The 11514-nt window shown below is 35.7% G+C and overlaps 1 pseudogene; it reads right to left on the bottom strand.

Moving 5' to 3' along the window:
* Positions 1–7401: 7401 nt before the first annotated feature.
* LOC118523010 (glutathione S-transferase P pseudogene) lies at positions 7402–11309 on the bottom strand (annotated as a pseudogene).
* Between the last annotated feature and the right edge of the window lie 205 nt (positions 11310–11514).

The following is an 11514-nucleotide window of genomic DNA, read 5'->3' as shown; positions in this document are numbered from 1 at the left end:
CCACAATACCCACACACCAGGTATATTCTATCGCAGCATCCTGTTTTATTTTCTCCATAGAACTTAAAACTATCTGAAATTACATGATGGATATATATGCTTACTTGGTTATTATATGTCTCCCAACTAGGGTGTAATGTGATAAAAGTAGGGATCTTATTGGTCTTGTTCTTCATATCTCCTAAACTTCAAAAAATGTTTCTGGAAGTGTTTGAGCAGTTTTTGTGCCTGTATTTGGTACTTTGGTTGAGTAAGTGGTCATTATTTTACAGGGACTCTGCAAGCAGGAGAGAAACTGTGATTGAGACCGAGTCCTTTTATATTGGCTTTAAAGCAGAATCTGATAGCCCTCTCTTCACTTTTAAACTGCCAGTGTATCACAGAGCTAATTCTGACACATCTATATCAAAAATTAATTTCCTCAATTCTGTGTGTATAGTATTCAGTTTTTTTCTAAATATTATGCACATCCGGCATGGCTGTTACAGCTAAATGATTCTTTTAATCGCACATTTCCCACTGCCTCTCTGCCTCACCCCCCTCATTTTAACTTACAGTGATAATTTCCTAAATGTAAGCAGTTTCGTTTTAAATGCTGGCAGAAAAAAAGAAGCTCTTCTTTGCAATGGCAGAGGTATCTGTTGTTATTTAGCCAAGTGCTTCTTCAGGAGCCAAGTTCTCATTAGAAAGCTAACTTTCCAGAGTAGTTCAGAGGTGCCATTTAGAATGATTTCACGTTACTGAGCCAATGTGCCATATCATGACACCCCGAGGCTACTTGCCCTGGAGTGTCACAAAATGACACCCTGTCCTAATCATCACTAAGTAATATGAACCCATAAGCCTGATCTTCGAAGTCAAAGAGTACAGTCTGCTTCTACACGAGGAGAGATTTGATTTTTTTAAATCATTTTTAATGATTGTTTAGCTTATTGCAATAATGGGGCCTTCATATTTAAAGTAGTTGCATTAGCTGTCATTGCAAACAAAGCTGCATTTATATTTTTAGGTTTATTTCACAGTACTCATCATTTGCCCATCTGTCTATCCACTTGTACTCAAATTACAATACCATTCTGATGGGATATGTTTTTTTAATGTCTGTATTAGAATGGTAACAACACAAACTGAAAAAGCAAATAAATCCTAGAGAAGAAAAATAAATCCGTATCTCTAAGAGGCATAAATAACCAAAAAATAAATAATAAGAGTAAAAAGAATCAAAGCTATTCAAGTAACAGTCTTCAACATTTTTGTTTTTTTATCAAGAATTTGTATTATTTTTGTTGAAAACTGCACCGAATGCTCTTTCCAACTTTACATTAAACAAATACAGTAATGGTAATTCACACTGAAACAAAACACTAAAATAAGACATATTCCTGATAGTTGTTTAAGTTTGTTTGTTTGTTGGTCACAAAAACAGGAATGTACCTCTACAATGGCTCAAAATAGAACATCTTCTTTAAAAAAAGTTAATGATTCACAAAATACAGCATGTAACTGGTTGATACAAATCTAATATTTGTTAAAATAGTCACATCTTATAACACATCTGAAGTGTTTTTGTATAAAATATTACATAACGAAAAGAATATTCTAATGCCTAAAAATGTGAGTTTGTTCATAGACTAAGTTACCATAAAAAGTGTTTCCTGAGACATTAAAAAAATGCACCATGATTCTTCTTGAAACTCTTCAACTCAAAACTTTCCACTCAATAAAATAGCTGAGGACCTACAACTGAGAAAATATATTTGAGTACAAACAATTTGTGAAACTCGATACTTTTTCTTTCCTTTTGTCATCATCCAAGGGTATTACTGCACTTATAACCAACTTGCCTGTCCAGTATATAGTTCAGGTGTTAGAGACACCTCTCCACAGGATCCTGTAGTCTCTTCAGTGTTATTTCAGTGCTATGCTTACAACTGTCTAGCATAGGCAATCTAAAAATCAGGATTTTTTTGGTAGTAATTTAATCTTCCTATTTGTAAAGGAGGTAACCAGCCGCCATATATCACAGGATGGGGATTTCCTCCTTATGTTTTTATTTTGATGTTTGAAATTCCTGTTGCAACATTCTAGAGCAAGGTGCTCAGGACCGGCTGTGCCCAAGGGATGGATGAAGGAAAAAGGTCTATCTATTCCTTGTGATTTGATGCACAGATACGACCTTTTAAAAAATTAATAAATAATAATGTAAAAGCAACAACACGTGTGACACCCTATAAAACATGACTATTTGTATTATTTCTTCATTTTCCAGTTCTGTTCAAATGTAGGATTTTGCAGTAACTTACTAATATTAAGAGCCAATTGATACTAAAGCAAAACTGAGATGATGGATGTATTAGTTATCAGTTAGAGGAGTTTTAAATGGGCCTTATTGCTTAGCAGTAAGAATAGCAGAATACGGAAGATACTACAGCAGCCATTAGGAACTTTTACATCTATTTTAGAGAAATAAATATAAAATCACCTAGGCTAAGTGACAAATGAGTGGTATAGACACTTAATTTTGAGAGCCAAAATAATAGGCTTTTAATTACTTTTCCAATTTAAAATATCATTTGATAAAAAAACTATATGAAGGGAACTTGGTCAATTACTATTAAAATTAATATCTATAAAAATTAAAAGCAGCAGCTCTGCATTTAGGAATTTATTCTATTGAAACACATCTGTCTGTATACAAAGACATAGGTAAAAAAAATGTTGATTGCTGTAAATGTTCATTGGTGAAGAGAATGGAAATGACTCAAATGTCTGACAATAGGGTACCCAACACACAAAATCATATCCTCCTAATGTAATATAAAAATAATTTAAAAACTGAGTTAGAATTGTAACTTACGTTGTAAATGAAATAATATCTAACATACTAAGTGAGTAAGTAACTCACCAAACTGTGTATATAATATGTTTTTGTTTCTGTTTTGTTTTTTTTAAAGATTTTATTTATTTATCTGACAGAGAGAGACACAGCGAGAGCGGGAACACAAGCAGGGGGAGGAGGAGAGGGAGAAGCAGGCTTCCCGCTGAGCAGGGAGCCCGATGTGGGGCTCGATCCCAGGACCCTGAGATCATGACCTGAGCCGAAGGCAGACACTTAACGACTGAGCCACCCAGGCGCCCCGTGTATATAATATGTTAATCCAAAGATATATATAGTTGTTTATATATAACAGATCATGAAATTTTGCTTATATTATTGTGAAAGTATAGATATTGCTGGAAGACACATAGAAATTAATATTAGTTGCCTCTGGGAGGAAGCTATGGGACAAGGAGACAGGACAGAAAGTCAATTTCATTATACTAATGTCTTTGAATAATTTAAATTTTTGATCAGGCACATACATTTGTTTATCAAAAAATACTTGTAAAATATAAAGGATGGAAAATTTTAAAATACTATCCACATTCAGTTAGGGCTCCAATTTCAAGATGGTCCAAACTGGGTAATGGGAAAACTTTTCATTAAGAATTGAAATTTATTTCAATGGCTCCCTAAAATGTACTGAGCTTTAAAAAAGGTAATTATCACAAAACATCTCCCTATACAATATCTCTATATGAGCATACTCAGTTTGTTTTATTGAATTTTGTATATACAGATGTTAGGATCTCATAGGATTTATTTCACTTCGAAAAAAACAAATATTGAGATAAGATAATGGCTTGCAATGTCTTAGCATTAATTGACTTTTTTTCTTACAGTCTCTAACCACATCCTCTACCAAAACACTCTTCTGTAGTTTCTGTATCTTGTAAGTTTCTTTGTAAGTAACAATGATCTTCAAACACTCAAATATTATTTTTAATGATCTAATAGTTATAAATTAAGGAAGTACAAAATAACACAAAGTATTAGTAATTATTCTTATACATTGAATAATATTTCTTCATGTTTCTATGGCTGAGTTCCGATCTTTAAGAACACAGCCATAGCTGCTTTTTTCAGATGTTCTATAAGCACACACCATAAATTATATCTACTGTTAGTGAGTGTGCTATCTCCTTTTGGCCCTGATACCACAAAGGTTTATGTGCTAATAATAGTCATTATAATAAATCTATAAAAAGATTGAGAACAATGATTTTTCATCAATCTGAGATTCAAAGTGAGCAGTTATGATCACTTCATTTTTTAATAGAAGAAATTTAAATTTAAATATTCAAATGTAAATTATTTAATAGAATAGAATGGAAAAATATTTAAACTAGATATTTAAATGGAAAAGTATCTACAGAAAAATGTAGTGATTACATATTAAATTCACAGTTCTGTGGATAAAGTGGTTCAAAGGAAAAATCATTGAGAAATATTCTATTTTGTAATTTTGACAAAGAGTAAATACTGTATTTATTTCTAAGCATCAAAATAAAAGAAAAACTGAAGGCGAAAAATCTAAAATTTGAACTACCCTAGGCAACTGACATCCAGAAGAATATGTAAGAATGTTTTCACAACTTTTCCTAAGGCTGTATCTAATTAAAATGCAATAAAAAATTATCCACATAATGCAGGTATATTTAAAATCCCACCTTTTTTTGAATAGCCAGTGAATAAAATGTTCGGTGTTTGAGCTTGATAACAGGATATAGTCCATATTTTACATTACCAAACAGAGACAAATAAAAAGCAGGCAGCAATAAAATGCTCAGTTCCAAACTGTTAATTCTTCGAAGTTTGAACTGGCTAATAACACAAATTGGGACGTCTCATGAGGATGTAGTCCTGCTTAAATATAACTACTCTTGAACTTTTGTGGAAAAGAGTGAATGTGGACATTAAAAATTTGCAATCTAGTAAATGAAATATATTTGACAGTTAATTCCTCTGGGTGAGTATATTGGGCCAAACTCTGATTTCTGTGCTTGCCTTAGGCTCCTATTAAGGTCAGACAAGTATAGAATTGGGTTGAATGTTCAAAATCCTAGAAACTTTTCTAAGTACCCTAACTAGAAAGGGAGCAAACATAAATTTTCTGTAAATTGGAGGATTCTTTTTTGTATCACTATCGTCTGAATTCTTAAATCCTACAAGAAGATGAGGAAAACTATTTAATATTTATATCTATTTTGGAAGGGAGGAAAGATGGAAAAGAGGGAGGAAGGGGGGGAAGGGGGGAGGGAGGGATGAAGTTTACATGCTTCACAGTTTCTCCAGGATGCAATTACATTTATCCTATCATATAGGGTAACTATTATCAGAATCTTCATAAAAATGTCCTGACCTAGGCAACACTGCTGTCACAAATTTATTTTCGAGGACTCTTTACCACCCATTCTATATACACTTCATCAGTGACTTCTCCCCTCTGGTGTTTCTTTTCCTATAAAATATGTTTTCTCCCAGAAGTTAACTATGATGATAAAGAAAATGTTCATTAATATGGCTTGATGGTTACTTAGGCACTGGCATTTCACTCTTGGTCATTTGAAGACTGAAATGACCTACAGATCCAAGGGAAGGAAGCTGTAAGTCATGCATTACTCATTCCCTCATTGGAGCAGACACTATCTGTGCCCTGTTCCTTGTCGCTCAGTAATCACCATTATACAGCCTGCAGTTTCTTTCCAGAAGCACCTTGGAACCTCTGTCTGAGGGCTTTCTCTGCCATAGGAGCATGCTCAGAAGGAAGGTAATAGAGAGTGGATGCCCTCAGCAGCAGCCCTCAACCAATCAGAATGGGGGTTCTACATCATCTCTCAGAGAAAGCCAGTAGAAATGAGCCCCAGTAGCCCACAGTGGTCACTTGCTCGCTAACATGCCCTTTTTGAGAATCCTTCCCCCTTTTTTTTTTTTTGGTCTTACTTCTCCACTCTTCTACTGAGGCTTCTTGGGATTACTTTCCAAATAAATGACTTGCACTTGAATACTTATTTGAGAGTCTGTTTCTGCTGGGGAGCCCAACCTAAGATGCTCATTCATTCTTTAAGAACATTTATTTAGTATATTCTAGGGGCTAAGAAATGTGACCAGCAATAGGAATCAAATATGAATCCTGGACAAGTAAGTGAATATTTTCAAGCAGGGAGCTATGTTATACACTTCCGCAAATTCCTATCATAACAGATCACCTTCTATAATTAGCTTTGCTTGTTATCGTTCATCTTTTTCTTCAGTCAAGATCAGATAGTTATTACCTGGTATTCAGGCAGTTTTCTTCTTTATCAAGTCATGCTTGGTTTCCTCATCTCTCTCAGCACCTTTAACACTTCAACCTACTCATTCAATTTGACCATCTTCATTCTTATTTTCTCTCCTACCTCTGCAACAGTCTATTGACTATTCTTTTTTTTTTTTTTTAAGATTTTATTTATTTATTTGATGGAGAGAGACACAACGAGAGCGGGAACACAAGCAGGGGAAGTGGGAGAGGGAGAAGCAGGCTTCCCGCGGAGCATGGAGCCCGATGCAGGGCTCGATCCCAGGACCCTGGAATCATGACCTGAGCCGAAGGCAGACGCTTAACGACTAAGCCACCCAGGCACCCCTCTATTGGCTATTCTTCATGACAAAGCAATATATCACATCACAGTAGCCAATAAGACTATGTCCCAGTTCTCATTTCCAAAATCTTAATTGTCATTCATTTGGGTACGTTACCCAATGGGGTGAAAGCAATTTCCCAATATTCAGCCATCTTTAAATGTCTCATCCTAGTTCCAGTGTATCATTCCCATGACGAACCACTTACAAATATATTTTTACATTTAATCCACAAGTAATTCCAAGATAGGAATTATTATATGTATTTCATAGATTAGAAAACTGTGGCTTTCTGTCCTGAAAGTTTTGATATTTCCACATATTCTACTGTACTCACCCCACGATCATATACAAAGAATTTAAATACATTTTTTTCATGTTCTCCTTAATCATTCATGAGAACCTGTAAAATGGTCAATGCTCAAATGATCCTTCTGGCATTTCAAGAATCATATGCTTATATTTGATTCTCACTGAGCAGTTGTTAAGAATATCTTCAAATAATCTCATTAGTAATGAGCTATATTCCTTGTGTGTCATTCATAAGTGATGTGTTGTCTCTGAATTCAGGAAATAGTTCCTGCAAACAAATTTTTCTCTAAAACAAAATACCTAGGAAATTTTCCAATGGCACATACGCCAGTTAACATCTCTTTTCTGCTACTAGAATTTCCTTTAAAATATTTGAACTCTTGGTCCTAGCAAGGCCACCTCCTCCATCAGTCAGTTCATGTGTCACACTGGTATCTGGGGAAATGGTTAGGTAGTAATTTTTCTTTGAGAAAAACACTATGCTTTTATTTTTTATTATTATTATTTTTTCTCTCTTGGAAATTTTATTGGTCCTGGGGAAAAGAAAGCAGGCAGCCCCGGCCTCCTGCCCACAGTGCCACAGGCTCTCACTGCTTCTGTTTGCTGTTGATGGGGAGGTTCACCGCCTCGGGGGGAGGCCAGGAAGGCCTTGAGCTTGGACCAGGAGCTGAGGTGCGCCAAGTAGGCAGAGAGCAGGGGGAAGGAATCCTGGCAGGAAGAGGGGGTGGGGGGCAGGACCTGGTGAATCAGCAGCAAGTCCAGCAGGTTGTAGTCTGCGGAGGAGATCTGGTGGCCCACGATGAAGGCCTGGCCCCCCTGGTTCTGGGACAGCAGGGTCTCAGACGTCTTCATGTGCCCTGCTGGTGCCTTCACATACCCCTCCTTGCCTGCCTCATAGTTGGTGTAGATGAGATGATGTATCTGCCACAGAGGTTCCCCACACCCTCATTCACCGCATCTACCAGGGCCGCCTCCCCGCTGGTCCTTCCTGAACAGCCCAAGGGTGCAGCCCAGGTGCCGCAGGATGGCACTGGACTGGTACAGGGTAAGGCTTCTGTCTTGGAGCTTGGGAAGCTGCCCATACAGACAGGAGGTCTTGAGTGAGCCCTGCAGCCAGGTCTCCCCGGTCTCCACCTCCTCCTTCCAGTAGTGCTAGTGTGTTTACGCTGAGCTGCGGGTTGTTTCAGCAGTATGAAGACTTGGCAGCGGGTTTGGAAAAGCAAATGGCCAAAGTTAAAACTTAGGAGGGGAATGGAAAGAACATGAAAGCATTAAAGCATTTCTCTTCATCGTTTTGGTCCTATAAATCCATAAGGTCCTCAGATAATAAAGAACTGGATTTATTTGCTCCTTCCGTTTGGTGTTCAAAATGACTGGAAACAGTGGAGCATCAGTCTGTGTCAGTGTTTCCAGGCTAAAAGAAGATGCTTCCTTTAGAAATGATCATTCAAAATGATTCAGAAAAGAATGGGATATTTTTAGTAAGTCATTTACTCAAAAAACCTCCGTGGGACTGCTGGAGGAGCAAATACGAATTTATTCCCAGAGGATATAGTTAAATATTCCTGACTGAAATAAGGACTGTGCCATTGGAAACTAAGCATGAAAACAAGAGCAAGGAATTAAAATAAAAGCACATATTTTTGCTTTACAAATAAAAACCACCCAGAGGAAGATCAGGAATGAACAGTAAATATGAGACATAGGAAAGAATGGATAGTTGGCATATACATACTGTCACCAGCCTTCTCAAGGAAGCCTCTCTATTATTGCTATCTGGGATAGAAACATGACCTTTTATTACCAGACTTAGAGGAAAGGCTCGTTAGGAAATATACAGTATAGCCCATCTCCAATTTTTCCTTTCTTTACGTACCATTTTAGCAAGTTGCCAAGACGTTCTGAAGGTGCATTTTAAAGGTTTTTCTTAATGGCTTAGGGTTATTTAGGATAATGGCCACTGTTGTTTTCATGAAGTAGAGTACCCTCCATAAAACCAAGAGGTATCCACACAAGTAAACGCTATCTTAACTTGAAATAAACTGAGGAAATGGGAAGATAATGAGATCTTCTAAAAATCATTTTTCAGTGGAGAGAGACATGTCTATCGGCAACAATAACTACCTGTTATATCTCTAGAACTCTAAGAAAATGCTAAGACCAATGGGATAACTTTGGAAGTTAACAAATCTCCAATTATAAAAATAGTATATATAATTTGGAAAAGGCAAACAAAAATTTTTAAAAATTCACAATTCAGTAATAGTCACCATTAATATTTTGAAGAATTTTTAGGTTTTTTTCCCAGCATATTTTGGGTTTTTTTTTTAATTGAGATATAGTTGACATGTAACATCATATTAGTTTCAAGTGTACAATATGGTTTGATATTCGTATATATCATGAAATGATTGCCACATTAAGTCTATTTAACTAGCCACACGGTTACAAAATTTTTTTTCCTTGTGATGAGAACTTTTAAGATCTATTCTCTTAGCAATTTAAAAATATGCAATACAGCATTATTAACTTTAGTCACCATGATGTATATTACGTCCCCAGAACTTATTTATTTCATACCTGGACATTTGTACATTTTGACAACCCTCACCCATTTTGCCCAGCCCCCCACCCCTGCCTCTGAGAACCACCAATTTTTCTCTGTATCTTTGGTTTTGTTTTTTGTTTTTAGATTCTACATACATGTGAGTTCATACTTGTCTTGCTCTGTTTAACTTCTTTCACTTAGCAGAATTCCCTCAAGGTCCATTCATGTTGTCACAAATGGCAAGATTTCATTCTTTTATATGGCTGAATGATATTCCATTGTGTATATATGCCACATTTTCTTATTCATTTATCCATTGATGGACACTTAGTTTGCTTCCATGTGTTGGCTATTGTAAATAATGCTGCAATGAGCACAGGGGTGCATATACCTTTTTGAGTTAGTGTTCTCATTTTCTTTGAATAAATATCTAGAAGTGGAATTGCTGGATCATATAGTAGTTCTATTTTTAATTTTTTTAGAAACCTCCATAATATTTTCCATAGTGACTACACCATTTATACTCCTACCAAGAGTGTACAAGGCTTCCCTTTTTCTCCACATCCTCACCAACACTTGCTATTGCTTGTCTTTTGGATACTAGCCATTCTAACGGTATCTCAGTGTGGTTTTGATTTGCATTTACCTGATGATGAGTAATGTTGAGCACTTTTTCATGTACTTGTGGTCCGTGTGCAGGTCTTCCTTGGAAAAATATGTATTTACATCTTCTGTGATTTTTTAATGGATTGTTTGGTTTTTTGCTATTAAGTTGTATGAGTTCTTTATATATTTTGATTATTAACACCTTATCAGATATATGATCTGCAAATATTTTCTCCCATTTAGTAGGTTGCCTTTTCACTTTGTTGATGGCTTCCTTTGCCATGCAGAAGCTTTTCAGTTTGATGTAGTCCCATTTGTTTATTTTTGCTTTTGTTGACTTTGCTTTTGGTATCAAAATCCAAAAAATCATCACCAAGACCAATGTAAAAAAGAAGCTGTGTTTTCTTCTAGGAATTTTATGGTTTTAGGTCTTATGTTCAAGTTTTCAATGCATTTTAAGTTAATTTTTGTGTATGGTATAAGATAATGGTCCAGCTTTATTCCTTTTCATGTGGCTGTCTAGTTATCCTAACACCATTTATTAAAGAGACTGCCCTTCCAGTTATGTATTCTTCGCTCCTTTGTCACATATTAATTGACTATATAATGCATGGGTTTATTTCTGGACTCCTACACTGTTCCACTGATCCATGTGTCTGTTTTTATGCCAATACCGTGTTTTTTGAAATTGCTTTAAAATATAGTTTTAAGTCAGGAAACACGATGCCCCCAGCGTTGTTCTTCTTTCTCAAGATTGCTTGGGCTATTTGGAGTCTTTTGTGGTTCCATACAAATTTTAGAGTTCTTGGTCCTGTTTCTGTGAAAAGGGCCATTAGAATTTTAATAGCGATTACACTGAATCTTAGATTGCTTTGGGTAGTATGAATGTTTTTAACAGTATTAATTCCTCCAATCCATGAGAATGGAATACCTTTCTATTTATTTTTGTCATCTTCAATTTCTTTCATCAGTGTCTTACAGTTTTCAGTGTATAGGTCTTTCACCTCCTTGGTTAAACTTATTCCTAGATGTTTTATCCTTTTTGATACAATTGTAAATCGGTCTGTTTTCTGAATTTCTCTTTCTAATAGGTTGCTATTAGTTTGTAGAAACAAATTTTATATATTGATTTTGTGTTCTACAACTTTACTGACTTTGTTTCATTAGTTCTAATAGTTTTTTGGTGGAATGATTAGGATTTTCTATATATAATGTCATGTCATTTGTATATAGTGATAGTTTTACTTCTTCTTTTCCAATTTTCATACCTTTTATTTCTTGCCTAATTACTTTGACAAAGATTTCAGTACTTTGTCGAATAAAAGTGGTGAGAGTGGCCATCCTCATCTTGTTCCTGATCATAGAGGAAAAGCTTTCACTTTTTCACCATTGAGTGCGATGTTAGCTGTGGGCTTATCATATAGGACCTTTATTATGTTGAGGAACATTTGCAGTATACCCACTTTATTCAGAGTTTTTATCATAAAGGGATGTTGAATTTTGCCAAATGCTTTTTCTACATCCATGGAGATGATCATATGATTTT

The sequence above is a fragment of the Halichoerus grypus genome, chromosome 2, assembly GCF_964656455.1.
Source record: "Halichoerus grypus chromosome 2, mHalGry1.hap1.1, whole genome shotgun sequence".
Taxonomy (NCBI): Eukaryota; Metazoa; Chordata; class Mammalia; order Carnivora; family Phocidae; genus Halichoerus; species Halichoerus grypus.
The sequence above is the reverse complement of the archived record's forward strand: the minus strand, read 5'-3'. Positions and strand labels throughout refer to the sequence as shown.